General features: G+C 34.3%; 1 protein-coding gene across 3 annotated transcripts in view; it reads right to left on the bottom strand.

Annotated features, from left to right (window-relative positions):
- The window catches only part of LOC310897022 (uncharacterized protein), a 248,767-nt gene extending 229,413 nt beyond the window's left edge, over positions 1 to 19,354 (bottom strand). For all 3 annotated transcript variants that reach the window (XR_014581994.1, XR_014581995.1, XM_083830124.1), the window contains exons 1-2: positions 19,216 to 19,354; positions 15,182 to 15,222 (exon numbers count right to left, since the gene is read on the bottom strand). The gene's annotated coding sequence lies outside the window, so the exon portion shown is untranslated. The remainder of the gene's footprint in view (positions 1 to 15,181; positions 15,223 to 19,215) is intronic.
- Positions 19,355 to 20,192: the final 838 nt, after the last annotated feature.

Raw genomic sequence — 20,192 nt, 5'->3', positions numbered from 1 at the left:
ATTGCATAAAAGCATAAGCACCACATCTGCTTGTTCGGTCCTGACTTTCTGGTGTAATGTGAGAAAATAATTTCATCTTTCATTTGAAAAAAAAATAAAAAAATAAAAGTCTATCCACAATCCACATGAAGAAAATATATTGACAATGTCTAAAAACAAGTAATAGAGAAATATTTCGCTGTGCAGTCAAGCAGAGAAAAAATATCTCTCAAAAAGAATATAAACTCTTGTAATGGAATTTTTTAACCACTTCTACCAAACTAGAAGATGTGGATATCAGAGAACAAAAGAGACCAGATTGGATGGCTGGTTGCATTGATTGGTTTATCTGTTCTCAGTGGTGTTATGGCTGCTTTAAAGATCAGACTTACTGATCTTCCATTTTTCTGCCTGAATATTAGCCTCTGGAGTGTGATTAAACTCATTCTGAATTAGTCCTTTGGTGCAACCTTCCCCTGCACTGAACCGCTTTTTTTTTTTTTTTTTTTTTTTTTAAGGTATGCTTTTGTTGTGCACAGCCCCATGAGCACCCAGAAACTACAGGCTAGTAGGTGTAGCTAAGAGCTAGGACTCACAAGATACTGGGCTAGGCATTAATATTCCCACCACCCCAGTGCTGATGAGGGTCTCATTAGTCATCTGGAGAAGAGTTGGCTTCCATCAGTCTTTAGCCTGGGCTAATCCTTCCCAGTATGAGATTTCCTAGGTCTCTGCTTTTTTACTTCATATTTTATGCACTTTTTTTTTTTTTTAAACGATGGTGTATTTCTTCTAGACCTCTGTGTTACTATTACTATCTCAACACTTTTGTTTCTATGTTTTCCCTTTATTTATCTTGCTTGGCCCTAGCTGCTGTACTCTTTCACAGCTCAGCAGCAATTTTCTTGTTAAAACTGGGTGAATGACACACACATGCTGCACATTACTGAGCTTTGATTCCCAGACAACTTAAGCCCTCTCCACTGATAACCTAAAGGCTTGATTCAGCTACCTAAATTTAGACCTCTACCACCCATAAAAGTGACCTAGACAGGAGTTACCATTCCATTGGTTTCTCCTCAATTTGTTCCAAAAAGTTTCTGTCCTCCTTTTTGGCAAATTTAGTTTTACCTGGCTTCATTACCTTTCCTACGTTTGTTGGGACCATGTAAGAATGAAAGGTCCCCTCACTAGGCTGCTTTTAATGTGTTAAATTGTCTCAAACTGTTTGAAAGCACCTAATTCTGCTTGTTGTTTTGCTATGAAGTCCTTTGGTCCAAGATATTTTAGGCTTTGGAATGTCTCAGCTGCAGATTTAGAGATACCATCAGGCATGCCATAACATGAAGAAACCATATAAGTGAGCAGCCTTCCGTGAGTGTCAAGCTTAGTTGATAACTGTCAAACAGAAGGCACTTCTTTTTGCAAGGAAAGTGACCAGAATCAGTCCTTATGCTTCTGGAAATGGAAATCAGACAAACCGAGATTTTTAGCAGATCAAATTTAAATTCAGCTATCTTAATCACAGACATTAAATAGATTCTTGTTTAACAAAAACAAGTTTTTTTTTGCCTGTTACATATCTGAGTGAAGAACTATGCTGATTGAAGAAGTGTCTCAGCATTCAGTGTAGACTAAGTCATACCAATAGCTCTATACATATTGTGTTGCAAGGCTACATTTTACTGATAATAAAGCTTTTTTTTTTTTTTTTTTTAAGTCCATTTCTTTCTTAGACTGATCAAAATTTCAAACCACATCACTAAGTTTCAGAAAAAATGCCCTCTGGTTTCTACAATACAATCATTTTCCAAGACATTTGATACTGAATGTAGAAATGAGTAGGCTGAAACATCTTTAAACTGTTTGGGCGCTGTGAGGTGAACATAAAAGGATCAGTTGGGCTATGATCCCCGCGCTTCTCTAGGATAACAAATACAGCCTCTCTGATGAAAAGATTAATCACTCCCCAAATAAGAAAACCATAACTGAGCTGCTCTTGCATGTGGGAATCACAGGTAGGAAATGTGAAGAATTCTACCCTGGAAGCAGTTGTCCTTGGGCCACATTTAATTTTGCCCTTGAAAACAGGGTGGTTTCCTAGATAATGGAATTATTTGTCAGTCACTTAGGTGGCTTGTCCAGCCTCCATAATGAACGTAAGCAGCACTGTAACACTGTCAGTATCTTAATCAGGTTGTTATGATTTTCTACACATGATACTAAACAGTGTACTGTCTTGGTAATTATGAAGCTTATCAGCAAAATCATTATTGGCAGGAAATTTTAGTAAGATATGTGGCAGGTTTGGTCTAACATCAGAGGAGACTTTATCTTCCATTGTTTTTGCATGCTGAAATATAATTAAGAGGAGAACAGAATTACAGAGATGCCATGAGGTGAACAGACCCAGGGGAAATACTCAGAATTGCAGATTGCAATAAATGGAACATACATCCCTAAAATGTTTTTAAAATTATTGTGAAAAAAAATGCTGGACAAAACTTTAAAAATTTGGAAAATGACCACAAGCTGAAGTGGTCTGAAGACAGCAGGATAAAGATTTTCCATGTGATAAAGTTCAGTTATAGCTAGGGAAACTGGAAAGGAGAGTGAATGGAGGTAGAAGAAAAAAAAATGTACACAACTAAGCGTGAAGGTTGTGTAAAAGGGCAGTCTACGGGGAGTGAAAGTGTTATTGCCCTAGGAAACAAATTGCTTAATGCTCTGATAGGGTAGAAAATCATTTAAGGCTTCTTTAATTTCCATAGCTGGTGGAGGCTAAGGGAAACAGACACTGTATGCTTAAAAATCTTGCCTTCTGGCTGGATTTTCCATAGCTGTAGACCGGATAGGAACAGAACAAACTAATGACAGCATAGCAGGTTTCTATTTCATCCACACAAACTTCTAAGTGGGCAAAGATGTATGGCAAATAAATAAATAAAAACCAGAAACAAAACAAATTAGGGAAGAAACATAATTCACATAACCAAATAGCACAAACAATTAATTGTTAAGTGCTCACTATATTGCACACATAATAATATTATAAATAAATGTAGTAATACACTGCTCCTTACAGAGGGAATAAAAGTATGTCAACATAACCAAATCTCAGTAGAACAGATAGTCAAAAAGTAGGAAACAATTTCTTACTTTTAATACTAAGAAATGCTTATTTTTCCATTTCCATCCTCCTAACAACTGTACTTTTGCAATGCATTGTATGTGGTGTATTTTGTGGTCAGATGCCAAAAAAGAATGAACAAAAATAAATCCATCATGACAAGGATGAAGGCAAATGTTATCTTACAAAAAAGATTTTCTGGCGACGCTGTTTTTTAATACAAGATAGAGAGAACTGGAAGTGTCTTTCAAATCTGCATGCATGTTTTGCAGATTTTCTGCACTTACATATATATACTGATCCTGTTTACCACTGATAAGGGAAGGAGGAAGGAAATCCTACTCTTCCATAGAATCAAAAAAAAAATAATAATAATTAAAAAATCATAATCATTCTCTATTCCTAAGTCAATCACCATAAAAAAAAAAAAAAATCATTAAGGGCCAATAGAAAACTACTAATTGAAATGAAAAATATAGTCACAAAATTGTTTTGTATGTAGTTGATATATAATAGATGCTTTGCATGCTAACCAATAGCAGCAGATTATGCATATGCTGGAGAGGTCATGATGTGGCTGAAGATGACAGTGCAATGATCACTGCAATGGAGACTCCTATTGCCATCAGACAGCAGCTGACCATGCTTTTCAAGAGATTTAATTTTCCATGAGAAGGTTATCCTTTGCCAAGGCCTCAATAAATTAGTTTTTCCTTTTAACAAACACTGTTTGTTATACAGAGGCCTGTGAGTCTCTGAATAACAATCTATGTACACAATCACTACAATTGTGTACAATATGATTTATATTTCTGGAAAATTACAGACAATTTTATTTATGTTTCAGGTCAAGAGTGTATTTGAAGCTTAGGTGGAAAAAAAAATGTGAGAGGAAAGACCCAAACCAGAAGAAAGTAGAGTATTTGGTCTAGTCAAATACTTTTTGACATTTATGGCCTTTTTTGAAAGAGAGAGATGTAAAGCTAAAAATTAAAAAAAAAAAAAAAAAAGTTATGTGAATTAGCAGGGAAAAAACCTCCAGCTCTGCCTAATTTTCAGTTAATTGACTGTCACTTTGTGAGATGTCTAAGCATACAAAATTAGAAAATGGACAAAATATGTGGATTTAAAGAGACAGATTTTAAAAATATGTGGATTTAATTCTAATAGTGCAGACATGAAGAACAAATTTTGAAAATTGTGAGGGGATGTTTCATAAAAGAGCATATTTGGTGCATTCAGAGAGATACTTTGTCCAAATATGGCAAGAGTTCTTGAATGCCTGATGAAAGGCTCATCTCTGAACTTTAAAAATAGTTTATTATTATTATTATTATTATTATTATTATTATTATTATTATTTATTGTGTGTATAACTTGAATGTCGGTAAAAAAAAAAAAAAAGATTTTCAAAAATAGTGTCTCCTTCCAGCCTGTACATCATAGTAGGACTATGATGTTGCATCTTGCAACAGGCACAAACTGAAACACAGGAAGTTCCATCTGAACTTGAGGAGAAATTTCTTTAGTGTGAGCATGACAGAGCACTGACACAGGTTGCCCAGAGAGGTTGTGGAGTCTCCTTCCATGGATATATTCAAAAGCTGTCTGGACACAATGCTGGGTAATGCACCTAGCAATGCTAGGTGTCTCTGCTTGATCCGGGAGGTTGGTTTAGATGATCTCCAGAGTCCTCTTCTAACTTCAACCATTCTGTTATCTCATTTAAATTTACATTGCTTCCAGAATTCTAGTCTTTAAAAAAAAAAAAAAAAATTGCAATATTTGTGGTGTACCTCAATTCTGGAGATACATTAATAAGTGGTGGAAAAATGAAATGACCACTTTTTATAAAAATGAAATGCTTTTAACATATTTCAAATGGGGAACCCCATCAATTTGTCACTTCTAAGAAATGATTGAATTAAGACATTTGAGGTCTTCTTGATATTTCATTTTTACGGGGCTATTTCTCTTTTCTAAGACAGTCAATATCTCCTCATGCTGCTGCACTGAATATACCTAAAGATAATGAAACAGCACATTTAGATTTTCCTCCTCTTTAGATTTTTTTTTCTCCATTAGATTTTTCTTTATTCATTGAGAAGGTGAAAATTAAGATCTTGACTAATATTTCTTAATAATCTTGAATTTTCAAAAATAAAGACATTTTACAATATGGAGTTTTCTTTGCTTCAGAATAGGCAAAGAATCTGGTATGAATATATAACTCTCCTCCCAGTATCACAAAAACATCAGAAACAGTTGTAGATGAGGGAACAACCCTGGGTATATCTAATCAACTGGAATACTTCACAGACACTCCTTAAGCTTGTCAGCATGGCCTCTCACTGTAGTATCTGAGCAGAAAAATTCTTACTGTGTATTGAAATAACCTTGAATCTCCAATCCTGTGATATAAAGCCATGTAGTCTATTTTTAAATGTTCACTACATCCCACATAACTGAATTAGCCTAAGTGGTGTCATTCAAAGTTTCTTTGTACTTAAATACAAACACATCTCATTAACCCAAAGCTTCCAAATCTACAGTGGCACACACACAACCCCTGTAGAAAAATCAGCCCTGAAATCAAAAGACAGACAAGAGTTAAAGCCAGCCCTTTATGTAACTATGAATTATCAATTACTGTTGACTGAATTCAAACTACTCAACACATTGTATCTCATTATTTGCCTATTTTTAGTGAAAAAGAAACTGCAGTTTCAGTTAACTGGACCCACTGCCAAAAGTACAATTTGAATTGAAAGCTAATAGTTATATGACTTTGCAGTCAGGTAACTACAGGGGATCATAGCATTACAAGAAGATGATAATAACAACAGATACTGTTTGTACCAGTTCCCATTTACGTTGCAAGCTTTGTCACAAAAATGTTGTGCTATTTTCTCTTCTTACTAGGTTCTATCTAGAAGAATGTAGAGAGGCATTGGAATGAGGCAATGGCATTATATTTTTTCCCCATTTCTAGTACATAATATATTCTGTGGTTTCTGGTAGAATGATAGATTTCTTTCTCTTTTTTAGTGTTCTGAGTGACTTCAGTGTTTGAGATACAGTGTTTAAGTTTTGAGTGACTATTTTTATTCTCAAAGATAGCTTTCTAAGACTGTTGTGGATTAGTTAATGAACATAATACTGAAAATCAGTTATGAAAAGTCTGAATGCTCTGTTTTCCTTAGAACTTGATTTTGGGAAGTAGTTTTCATTTCCCGCTTATATATAAATTGCAGATATAACTAGTCAGGTACTTTGTTATCTCTCTTGTTCATTGCAAAACAAATTAAGTCAGCACTGGTGCAGACTCAACAGATTACTTCCAATAGTTCTAGTAGTCAAATGTAAATGACAGACATTTAGAAAAATACCAAACACCTCTGTGATCCTTGGGACAAAAAATATAATAACCCAGTAGAATAAAAAGTGAAGTACATATGTTTCGTGGTGGCTTCTAGAAATTGGACTTGATGATCCTTGTGGATCACTTCCAACTAGGGATATTCTATGATTCTATTTTTTTCAGCTTCAGTTACCCCTAAATACAAGGAGGACATGGAGGTGTTGGAGCATGTACAAAGAAGGGCAACAAAGTTGGTGAAGGGTTTTGAGAACAAGTCTAACTAGGAGTGGCTGAGGGAGCTGGGGTTGTTTAGCCTGGAGGAAAAGAAGGCTCAGGGGAGACCTTACCGTGCTCTCCAATTACCTTCAAGGAGGCTATAGCAAGGTGGGGATCAGGTTCTCCCAAGCACCAAATGATAAAACAAAAGGAAATTGCTTCAAGTTGCACCATGGGAAGTTTGGGTTGAATATTTGGAAAAAAATTCTTCACTGAAAGGGTTGTGAAGTATTGGAATAGGCTGCCCAGGGAAGTGGTTGGGTCACCACCCCTGGTGACTCATATAAATATGGCCTATGTTAATGTATACCCTAACATATAATTATAACTGTGCCATGCTCTTTATCTGCTTATGATCAGATACAGGAAAGCTCATTTCTGTGTACAATTTTCCTTCAAAAGCTACTGTGTATTCCTGCAGGCATATGGATCAGTCACTGTCTCTGCATCATTTCGGGATGATTACAATTGAATGATATGGCTTGGAAATTCTGTGGTGCTTCAGATATTTGCTGTTGTGTGATTTTTTTTTTTTTTATTTTTTCAGAAAATATAAGGTAACATAAACCTTATTCTCTGTTAGCGTGTATTTCATTTTGCCTTTTTATTGGTAGATGTCAAGTTCCAAACTGAAGAAGATTTGAGATTTTATAACCAGAGCTAAAAAGCAAATGTTGCAAAGGCAATAAAAATAAAATAAATCTTAATAAGTATTTGCCATGTGTTCTGTAATGGATCATTTTTTCAATACAAGAAAAGAACAAGGGAATAGTTAGACCCAAGAATGGCAAATAAAATTCACCTTAACAGATGCAGATTTGTTCTGATGTTGTGTGAGAGGATAATAAAGATGGCTTGTAAAATATTGAACAGGAACAGTATATCTCAGGTGTATGATAACATCCCCCAAACTTGTATTTTATCACATCAGACACCTTTCTTAATTTGATGCCATTTATTAAATTCAGAATAATAAAACTGATGATTAAGATGACAGAGTGTTTATTCTTTCTTTGCTAGTTTATGACCAGATCTAATTATTTCCTCACTATAAATCTGGGGTTGTGAATAACCTATTCACACAATTACAATTTTTACATGGTTGTGTAGAATCTTCGGTAAGCCATTCCACAGTTCCATAAATCTATATTTCACAACAAACAGGAAGACAAAGGCATGAAGAATGGTTTTACAGTTTTCTAATTCGTTATGATATAACATGACTGTCTCAAGTTGTCTTTGTAGTTTTGTTTTTTTTTTTTTTTTTGAAGACATGGGATTCATGATGTTCAAAATCAAAACATTAGAAAGAAGAGAAACAAGCAAAAACAAAAAAAAACCACAAAGATAAGTCGACAAATAAAATTAAAAAGGGGAAAAAAAGGGAAGGGAAGGGAAGGGAAGGGAAGGGAAGGGAAGGCAAGGCAAGGCAAGGCAAGGCAAGGCAAGGCAAGGCAAGGCAAGGCAAGGCAAGGCAAGGCAAGGCAAGGGAGATCAAAAAAGAGGATGTACACCTGACAACATAGAAAGCTACCTAACTTTATGGAAGCAATGGAAGCAGTACCCATTTGTTAGATGTATCCTGGACATTTTCCTGGGTGTTTTTCCCCATATGTTTGTGCAGTATAAAAAGAAAGATTTATTTTTACCAATGCAGAATCCTCAGATGACACCAAATTGCTGGTTAAATGCTAATATACTCCCACTAAAAGCAAGTCACAACAGCTATCAAGCAAACAAGAGACAGACAAGAGAGAATATAAGACCACAGGGCATTTATGGATATGGATTTAGGATCAGTGAGACTGATTGGAAGGCCTGAGCTTCTGCTTTGTCTTTGATAACTGAAAATTCCCCATCATCCATAGAAAGATTGCAAGAATTTTCTTGGGGCATATTTTAGGTTTAACAAGAAAATCTTAAGTATAATTAAAATGGAAGGATTCACAGTATTATGCTTACTGTGAATACCGGGGCAGTTGTATATTGATCTTATTAAATCAGATCTGGGTGATATAAATGGCAGTTGCTCCTTTTTTTTTTTTTTTTTGGGGGGGGGGGGGGGAGGGTTGGGGGGGAAGCATACATGGTGGAACAGCAAGTGCCATTTCCTTGGTTCCTATTTCATGTCTGTTTCAGATTTCCCCAGGGCCTCTTTCCTGTCTACAGTTATTTTTCTATCTACTGACAACATGATTTTAGTCTGCTTTGTACCTGCAGCAAAACTGTCCATGAGACTAAACTATAAGACTATGCAGGTCCTATCATAAAAATAAGATGTGATCATGTAAGAAGGCATCTTTTAAGAGCCACACACAGACCTTCAGTTATCTTCTTGTTGCAGCTCCAGCATACAATCACGCATCTGCTTTCAAAAGCAGTATACACAAGAGAATACATTATATATAAGAATCAAATTGTTAATTGTCGGTCTGTCAGTTTAGCTGCAGAAAAACTAAGCACTAACTTAATCCATGTGATTCTTGGATTTATTTAAAAGGAGTTACTAACCAGATTCGAAGGGATGATTTCTGCATGTACTGCACTCATTTGGGAATAGACAACTTCTGCTGGGGAGAGCTGTGCCTATTTTTATACAAGGGTAAGACTGCTGACTAAAAACAAGGTAACCATGTGACTTATGGAAAAGATCTTTACTTGGCTTTTATTTTTAATCAAAGATTAATTATTCTATATGTTTGTCAGAATAATGGCTTACATAGTTAGGGTGGAATTCAACTCACTTAATGTAAGTGTTATAAGAATGGTCCACATTTAAGTCCATCACCCAGGCTTCTATTACAGTCAATGGTGTGCAATACATGACTAATTAGATTCTGGAATTTTTCAGATTTCCAAGCTGAAAAGCCTTTTAAAGATACATTTTTCTCAATATTGATTATAAAAAGAGTCTAGGATAATTAGCTAGGATTCATACAATTATCATTTAGAATTCTGAAGTTAGGAACAATGGGCACAATGAATTCCACCCATAGATCATAACTGCCATTTTGTCTATATGGCATATTTCATGTTTACTGTAGAGCTGTCTTCCAGGATTCAAACCATACTTACTGTTTTGCTTTTCTGACCAAAACTGCTGGAAAACTATGAACATCTTCACTGACTCAAGCTGAGACATGAGATTAATTCAACAAATTTCTGCATTCTCTAGCATGGGTAATTTTCTGCTTTTACATAGCCAGATGTCAAGTAAGCTTTTCAAATAATGTTACACCTTCAGATGGATTGAGTCAACCATTGCAAAACTATGTTTGGGAATATCTGGTCAAATTCTGAACGTCTGATTGATTTGACAATGGTAACGCTCACTTATTTGTTGTGTACAAATATGCACAGGTAAAGACTTTTGCACTCAGATAAGTTTGGAGAATAACCTTTTTTTTTTTTTTTTTCCCATGCAAATAAATGCATTTGCAAATATTAAAAAAAGTATTTCTGCCAAGAGGACATCACCTCTTACTGTGATCAATGTGATGGCTGGTTCAGCAGAAATCCTCCTGCCCTTGGAATTCCTTTATCTTTAGTTATTTAGTGCTGCTCCATCAATTTTCAGGAGAAAATGGATCTTTTAAAAAATGACTTGGCTGCTTGCCATAGCGGAAGTTTCCCCTTTTGCTAGAGGGTCCAAGGTTCGTTCTTTCTTTCTTTCTTTCTTTCTTTCTTTCTTTCTTTCTCTTTCTTTCTTGCTTTTTTTTCTTTCTTTCCTTTTTTTTTTTTTTTTTCTCTTTCACTTTTTTTGGCTCATTTGACCCATATATAACATTAAGCAGCTCCCTGGCTGACAGACAAGGCCATCTCATCATATGGTAAATGGTAATACACTCCATTACACAGTAAGTTTAAAATCACAGCCCCACTGAGAAAGTTGTGCTCAGAAACTAAATGCCTCTCCTGAAAGACATCAGCCACCAGCTAAATATGTCAGTGGGGGAGAGCCACCTACTCCTGAAGATGTTTCAGGAGAAATTCTTGTACATGGTCCATGGAGTATCCTCCTTTGCATGACTACACTTCTTTGTGTTCCTTCTCTCCCATTCTATAATTACCTCTCATCGTTTACATGGTGCTTCCCTTAACTTCCCTTTTTAACAGTCAGGCATGCACTTGCAGCTTGTACATAAAAAAGTCCATTCTTTTTAACCCATGAAAATTTTATAGTTTGGTGGAAATGAACATTTAATTTTCTTCACCCATACTTCTCCTCTCTATGATATTGTTTCCCCCTAGTAGCATCATTAAGGGCTTGAGTTATGTAGACTCTCTCATTGCTTGTAGCTGGCCACAGAGGCCAGAAAATTCCAGATCATGTCAAAAAAATTGGCCTCTTTACAGATACAGCGTACGACAGTTCTTCTCAGGAAACAGTATAGCCAAATCAGGAAAACATTACATATAGCTCACTCAGATGATATAAATATTAAATATATACTGTACCTCATATAACCTATGCTCTTTGAAAAGCATCAGGAAATAAAAGTAAGTCTGGCACCCTATGATAAATTCACCTACTCAGAAGCAAGAACAGAGTTGACTGAAATGAAGAAAATTTTTAAGGAACATGAAAAAGGAAAGGGATTACTGGCAGGAGAGGTGTGGGAAAAAGGGAAGTTTGCAGCAGAATTCACATTAAAATAAATATAAAATGTTAAACTTGAGTATTATCTTTTCATATTTATATGTTTAATTATCTATAGGTTATATGTGTGAAAGTATGAACCTTGTTGAAAGACAGAAGCATAATACATAATACAACTGATTCAAGGTCTATTGTTTTCTATTCTTTTTGCTATAGTATTCAGAAATATCATCTCATTTTAAAAGGAGTAAAATTACTTAATTCCAAGTGCAAACCATGACTATACTTTGCAAGTCTCCCTGGAAGAGTTAGCAGAGGATGAAAAATTATGAATTTTCAAGCACATTGTCAAAGTTATAATTCAAACTTTATTGGCAACAAATAGACAAGCTCAGCATCTGACATTTTATTTAGTGATAGGCTTGATTGACAAAGTTGTAAAACCCAGACAGATTCAGACTATTCCTGACACTTTGAGTAGCTATGATTTGAGAGGGTTGTTTCAGCTTCACAATTACAGACAGATTTTGAGAAGACCTCAAGGCCAGGTTTTTAAGTACTCAGCCTCCACAACTGGAGACAATTCTTTAAAAATCTATCTTTTGGCTTCTTTGAACAAACAATGAAAAGCAGCATTCAGCAGCTCAAATTATAACACTTCCTACACACTGTTTTAATGCAATCATAGATTATTTGGCCAGATTATCAACAAGGTCCTAAATTGTAGCTGATTCTTTCAAAAACCTGATCTCAGAGGTGCTAATTTTTTATCAGTTTTTACCACTTTTATATTAATGAAATTCAGGCCAAGTCACTACAGTTGAAAATATATATATATATATATATCTGTATGATCAGCTGTATTTGTAAATACTATAGGTTTATATATATACATATATGTGACCTGTCCACTCATAACTGAAAACTCTGAGGGTTTCTTTAAGTATAAGAATTACAGCTCATTACCTGCAGTAAGGCATCTGACACAATGGAATCTAATTGTGGTTGAAATTTGTGTGAAGATTTAAATCATTATGATCACTTCCTGATTTTTATTTATTTATTTATTTATTTTTAACTAATTCATGTGTTTATCTTCACACAAAAAATCTTCCTTCTCATTTCAGTAAATTACATTACATCACATCAGGGAAGTTGTATAGTATTTTCCATATGTCTTCTCACACTTGCAGAAATACAAGTAGATAAATAAATAAATGAAAGCTTTCAGACTAGTAGAAATGGATAAATGACTGTCTGCAAGGACAGAGTTTTAGTGCCTGGAAGTACTAGAAAGGAAATGGCTTTCCAGCTGCAATAGCTAGGTCATGATGAGATCTAATTTCAGGTATGTCCTCAAGTGGTAATTTTGTTCAAATTAGGGAGTCTGACAACTTTTCTTGTCCATTCAGGACAGTATAGAATACGTTGTACTGAAACTGATTGAACACCATTTGTGAATGCCAAGCACACATTAAGAGATCACTGTTCTGTAGATCAAGCTACAGGAAGGTAAGTTGACTTAGGAGTGGGCTTAATGTGCTTTACTGCAAGACCCATGCACTTAATGACAATATTCCTAGCTATTAGCTCAGCAAGAGACTGGCCTCAAAATATACCCTGTACATTTAGGAACAGACATGTTTAGAGAAAGATATGGTGCATACTCTTCCTGGACATCATGGCCAAGTGTGCTAAAACATGAAGCATGGTAATGTACTCTATTCCAGGAAGAGCCAGAGCTCAAGCTATAGCAATCTGTTGAGCAAACTTGAGGGGTAGAATGGTTAGATGAACAAGTCTGAAATAACACTGGGGTTTGTATTCATCATTTGAAGACAGAACACAAAGATTGCTTCCATCTCCAAGAACCTATAAATAGCAGATGAAGACAGCCATTCACGCAAAAAGATGAAGAATTTAACAGTTACGGTCTAATGGCATCAAAATAATCAAAAACTACTGAACATAAGGAAAGTAAGGAAACTATTTAGGGAAATAAGGGAGCTAAGGGAACTACGTAGGTAACTAAGGAAATAATTTGATTCTCTACTCTTTTCTTTGAGGGTCTGATTCTGTAACTTTGAGTAAGGTATGTGAAAAGTGATACCATCAGAATATTTTACATGTACTTCCCATATCTTTGTGGGAAAGGTTTTACAGATAACTATAGCTACAATTATGTGAAAAAGGGGAATTCATAATGAAACTATGACAACACCCGTTGCCTCTAACATTCCCAGGTAATACTCAATACAATACCGAACAATGCTGATGCAAATATATATACTGTTTCTAGATCAGAGGTATTTCTGTGATAATATGCATATTGTATTGATTACAGTGATAAGGGAATCTCTAATGCAATCTTTCTTAACTTATCGCCTATCTGTTTAATATTTTGTTGTAACTTCTGCACTTCACCTACATATGAAAGTGCAAATTTTCAGTCAGAAAAGAAGATTCCTAAGTACTTTTAATACCATTTTTACTTCAGAAACAAACAACTACAAAAAGCAACTCCAAAACTTCAGGACTTAACAGCTCAGTTTATGTGTGCTACTAGATAATGTGTATGATGCTCAGGTATTTGGATTTGTGACTATTTATGATTGATGTGCGTTTGAATGTCATACATAATAATAGCCATATATTGCTGTAGCCGCCTTGCAGTTCAAAGGATACCAAAGCATTTTAGAGAACAAAAATTTAATACAGATGGTGAGTCAGTACAATCACTTCTTCCTGAAATTTATTGTTCTAATTCATAAAACTCAAGACTAAGTACAGGAAACTTTAGAAAGGATTCATATTTAGTACCGAACAACTTCTTTCAGGAGGTAGAGATAGTTTTCTTCATATAAAGAGTATCAGAGTTAGCATATTATTCAGTGAAGAATGGGGCAAACCCTAATCAGTACCAAAGCACCAGAAGAACCTGCAGCAACTCAATTTCTTTTAGGTCTTTGTAGCTACATTCATCTCATGATTTTCAATGTATATTTATTCAAAGTAGGCAACACTAAACATATTTAAGTAGATATGGAAGATATGCAATGGATAATGTACATATATGCAATAATAAAATACAGTTATTGAGGCAAGTTGCTAATTGTTCACCTTCCTATGCTCAAATTCAAAACTTGCTCTAGTTGTAGATTTTTTACAGATTCTCAAAATAGTTATAATAGGCACTTTATCAAAACTTCAGTCATAATATTACATACAGCATTAAACAAAAATTACTAGTAAAGAAAAAAAAAAGGCATTTACATTTTACCAGAGAAACACTGAAATTCACTGAAGCAGAAATTATATGCAGAAGCTTGTCATCAGCAAGAAGCCAGATGTGAAAATGTTCTGTACCCAGAGATTAAACAGGGTACAGATGGTATAACAAGCAAAATGCTCAACCCAGAATACCATGCCCAAGGATTATTATAAACATAAATCAAATTATATATATATATATATATATATATAAAGTTTGAATAAGGTTCAATACAAATCATGCAATTTTAAATATTATCCCAAGGCTCTGACTGCATAAGATCATAACATGGGAATTGTGAGATGTGGAAAATATCAACCATGCTGACATGTTTTAAATGGAATATAAATAGGAAATAAATGAGGGGGAAAGGCTGGCCAAGAGTTGGTTATAATAACACAAATACAAGAAGACAAATATTTGGACAAAGATTTTCCCAGCTGGTATAATAAAATATCTTTGTATCTGAGGAAAGACTAGCTAGTCAATAATGCTATGTAATCTAAAATGTTATTCAAGTACCAATATGGGCAGAAAAGAGTAAAACGGAATCCAGATTCTCACCACATTGTGATCTGCCATCTTGTCCAAGAAGCATTGTCTTCCTGAAAAAGAGCATCAGGAATGTATTACATTATCTCTCCAGGTCACTACAGAGAAGTAGTAAAATTCATTTCATATAGATTTCACATTAACATGGAAACTTTCCTAGGCACCAAAGTGATAAAAGTAGTCTTATAAAAGGAAAATAAATCTAATAGTCATAAGAATTTGAGACATAAAGTTGAGCCACAGCTTAAACAAACCTTCTCCTTTGCTTAAAAAAATACTGAAGTGATTAATTCTGAGGAAGCTGAACTTGAAGTCTGTACAAGAATATACAAAAGGATATACATTATACTCTTAGATTGTTTTGAAAATTTAATTTTTCGTAGAGACTTATTGCAAGTAGCGGAGCTAAAGGGAAAAGAAACTTTTCACTCACAGTGAGGAGTGGGGAAAAAAAAAAAAAAAGCTCTGACAAGATAATTTATATTTTGACTTGGTGTTCTTTTTAGTTGCACTACTTCAATTTTGTTTTATATACATTCTTGGAAAGAAATTTAAGTAGAAAAAGATGTTTGGGTCTCAAAACAGGGGAAGGAGGCTGTTCAACTTATGAATTCATATTCCAATGGAACAGAAAGCATTTGGATTACAGTAAATTGTGCAACAGCCAAAAATATAGGGAGATTTGGAAGATTCCTTGCCTATTTTTCTGTTTTTTTTTTTTTTTTTTTTTTTTTTTTGTTGTTTGTTTTGTTTTGTTTTGTTTTGATTCCATCTCCAGGCACCAAAGTCTGCTCAGATCTCACTTTGTGAGATCATTTCTGAGCACAATAGTACTGGTGAAGCTTCACTTTTAGAAGTAGGTATATTGAGCAGAACATAGCTCTTGGAATTAACGGAGTTATTGGGACTAGTCTGTAGATTGCAAGCTAGGAACTGGAGAAAGACCTGCTTGTAGAGGATTTGCTAGATTGGCACAGAAAGCTAAGGATATTTTCTTCCTGATGCACCCTGGTTCACCAAAAAGTCTGAATTTATAAATGTTACAGGTTAGTAAGAACTGTTTTGAGGAAAAAAAAAAAAAAAAAGAAAGAAAAAAAAAGTGATCTGTCTCATAAAAAGTATATATATTTTTTTTTAAAGAGACCCAAGGTTGATTGCAACTGTCCATTAATAAGGCTAATGATACGTCATGTATAGGACTAGATTCTGTTGCCTTTCTACATGATTAATGTATTTAAATACTTTTAAGTGAGACTGGCTATGGCATAAGGTGCTACTCAGTGTGACTGATAGTATCACAATTGTGGATTTAAACTTTATTAAAAATGCCTTTGACAAACAGGCCTTGGAAGCTGTAGAAAATGTGCATAACAGGTTACAATTCAGAGAAGATACAAAAATTCAAGCGAACAAGTTTTTTACTTCCTCAGCACTGTATTAATAAGTCTGTGTACAATTCACACATAAGTTATGTTTCAAATGTATTGCTTTTAAAGTCTGAACTTGAATAAGCAAAGAAGAAAAATGTTAAGAAGTTACTCATTGTCCCCATATCCTCTATTCTTAAATTAAATTTTATAAATTGGATGGTATAGGATATGTCAGTATTTAATTCTTTTAGAGAAAGATGATCTCATTTTCTGACATTCAAAGGATTCAAGACTTTGCACAGCTAATGGCAATCAAAATTCACTTAATAGAAGACTGTACTCACATGCATTTAGATCAAATATAGCAAAAATAGATGAGTCATGTAGTGACTTATGATATTATACTATTTCTAACATGTTAATAAAAGGGCACTGCCAGGCAATGTGTGTGAAATTAACACCTTGATTTCCTCATTGACAGCAAGTATTATTACTTAGCAAACCACACTTGAACAAATATGCAGATCATTTCAATCTTGCATAATTTTAAACTGGAGTTTCATTTTGATCACATAAGAAAATCTTCTTGTGCCATCCAATATATTTGAAGACCATGAGAAATGGAGGGTTTTAGAAAAGAAATGTGAACTCTGATGTTCACAGTCAGATAACTCTGAATGGCACAGTGCCATAGGGACTTAAATGGCTCTTATGATTGGCATGTATTGGTAGAACAGAAAGTGTTCTCACTTTGTGTTAGGATAGCAGAGAAGCAGGATTTCAGAAATTGGATGAGGAAAGATGTGTCAGCAAAGAGTTTTGAGGAAAATTTTCTACCAAGAATTGTTTAAAAATAGCTCAAATAATTTTCCATTATAAAACCCATTTGATGAAAATAAAGGATTAATAAAACATATTAAATATAGTCTATTATATATATCATCCAATAATATATAACAAATGCATTCTAATTATATCCACATGATATATAAATATCAAACTGCCATATCACATAAAAACATATTGTTGTATTATATAAAAAATAAATCTGAGAGTAAAAGAGTAAATAGTGGTCTTTCTGATAGATATTTGTAAGTGCTTTCTTTGAAAGTTAGAAAGCAGAGAAATTTCCTGAGAATCTGAAATATCCTGACATCTTATCTGAAACATTTGAGACTGCTTAAAGAGCCTTTGTAAAGGCTGTAAAGTCTATAAATGAACTGAAAATAAGACAAATAAGACCTTATAAGCCCCCAAAATAAACTTAATAACTGAACCTACTTGCAGCTCACATGTGGGAAGGAAACCGTTCTCTCTATGTAATAAGTGTGCATTCAGTACTGGCCCAGAAGGCACTTGGTCAAAAAGACAAGGTAATAATTGACTAGGACTATATCTAACATGGAAAAGGATATTAGTAATATAAGATCAAAACTCAGAACTCTCAAAGCCTTGTAACACAGTGGAAGAAATATCATTTTTACTTAACATGTAAAATAAAGTATCCATTACCAAAGAAGAAGAAAACTGCTAAAGCAATTCAAGTGATCACTGTTCTTGAAATGACTTGAAAGTCATTAATCCCTGTTAGAAAATGTTTTTGATGGAGGCGTCAGTTCTAAACCTTAAATGAAATAGGTGGTCTATTAGATCATGTGTCTGAAGAAAGAAAAAATCTAAATAAAAAAAAAAATTGTGATAACCAGTTTTGGAGGAAGACAAAAAGAGACACATTAAAATGCTAAGCAGAGAATCGAAGGAGCTGCTTTTTCTTTGTTTTCAAGCATACACACTCAGACATATTTGAGGCAGTTACAATACTGATGTGAAACAGCTCTAAAGAAGATTACATGAAGGAATGGAGTAGAAATTCTCATCCTTAAGCCTAAAATTTTTTATTAAAAAAAAAATAATAATAATAAAAATGCAGCTACAGGGCATTGGCATATCATATCCTGTAGAGGATGTGACTTAAGATTGATAAAGAAAGTAGTGAATTTTGATATGTGACAAAGTCTGCTAGTTGTTTTGTGTTGCAAATAAGTATCTGTCAAATTTCATGTAATTGATCAATAAGTCCTCATAAGCTTTCTATTCCTTCCTCTTTCTCTCTTTCTTTTTTTTTTTTTTTTTCCACTTAGCTTGTAATATTTGATATTTGGATAAGAAAAATAAATCATATCTCACTCGTTGTAAGAATACATAATTTTATTTTTTTTTAATGAAGAATCAGCATTATGTTAGACATTTTTACAATGTCTTTATAAAACAACAGTGATATTATGAAGGCAGGAACGGTCTGGGTATGAAGCAAAATTTGGTAAAATTAAACAAAGAATTTCCCATTAGTTAGCACTGCAATAATACTCCAAATATTTTACTTCTTTCCTAGAACACAAAAGAAATAAAGGCTGCCTATTAACAGAAAAATTGAAAACTTATCTAGAAATAATACTTGGTGTTAGAGTCCTCATTTGTGCAATGTAATGAAAATTGATCTAGACTCAACATTTTCAAACAAGAAAGTAACATAATATTTCTGTAAGCATAAACATCCATTTTCACATTAAACACAAATATAGTAGTGGAAAACAGCGAGAGAGACTTTGCAGACAATCTGTATCATGAACTATCAAGGTTCCCTTGGGTTCTGCGTACATTTTAGTACATACTTACCTCCATGTTGTCCTGAAGAATGCTAGCAGAAAAATCACTTGGAACTCCCTTCTCAGAGCTGCAGGTAAAATCAGGTTGCTGAGAAGCCAGGCAGACAAGGCAACAAGACGTGGAGAAGAAAGGATGAGGGAAGGAGAAAGTGAACACAGTTGAAAAGACAGAAGACATGGGATGAAATGAAAACTAATGAGAGCAACTTTAAATTGCCCTTTGTATCCTTCTTTCAGATTGATTGACATCCGTGTTCATGGCTAAGAACACATGCACTTGCTGAATGTGGACCTTAATTATAGTTTACTGGACTGAATCATGATGTTTGGAAAGATCTCAGTAGAATTATATTTTTTCTGATTTCCATTCAATTTCTAAAAATGAATTGCATTCAATTTCTGATTGCAAAAGTATCTCAGAAGTAAATAACAGGTTCCTATAATAATAAATAAAATAATTTATTTTTTAGAAATGCTCCCTGAGCACCTTAAATGGGTTGTAGATTTGAAAGTATCATTCTCCTGTGTTGCTTTTGCCTGCACATTTTCTAGCTGGACTACATTTGCTGTGACCCATAATGATTTCATATGTGAACAAGCAGAGAGCTGCATTTATTATGGGAGTCTTTGCCTATGTTTCATCCTGTTAATCCAGTTGAAAATTTAGTCCAATTGGAACATGGAAACCACAGAATGTGAAAAGGAGGCAATAAAACTGCTATTGTTTGAAGAACTCTGGCATCTTAATCAAGTTTAAATATATTCTGCCTAAATATTTCAGTGGACAGAGAGTTCAGTTCCTCATCAATATGAAACACATGGAAAGGAGCCATGACAAAGAAACCACTAAAGTGTTAGCCTTCTGCCTAATATTTTTTTAATGTATTTACCCACAAAACTGCATACTCTTTACACTCAAGTATGTATAGCTGTAGCTTTTTGGTCCACAACGTAAGTACTTTTAACTATTTGTCGGCCTGACCCCAC

Source organism: Anser anser (assembly GCF_964211835.1).
Source record: "Anser anser genome assembly, chromosome: 3".
NCBI classification, from domain to species: domain Eukaryota; kingdom Metazoa; phylum Chordata; class Aves; order Anseriformes; family Anatidae; genus Anser; species Anser anser.
Note: the sequence above shows the minus strand (reverse complement) of the source record. Positions and strands in the feature narration are given on the sequence as shown.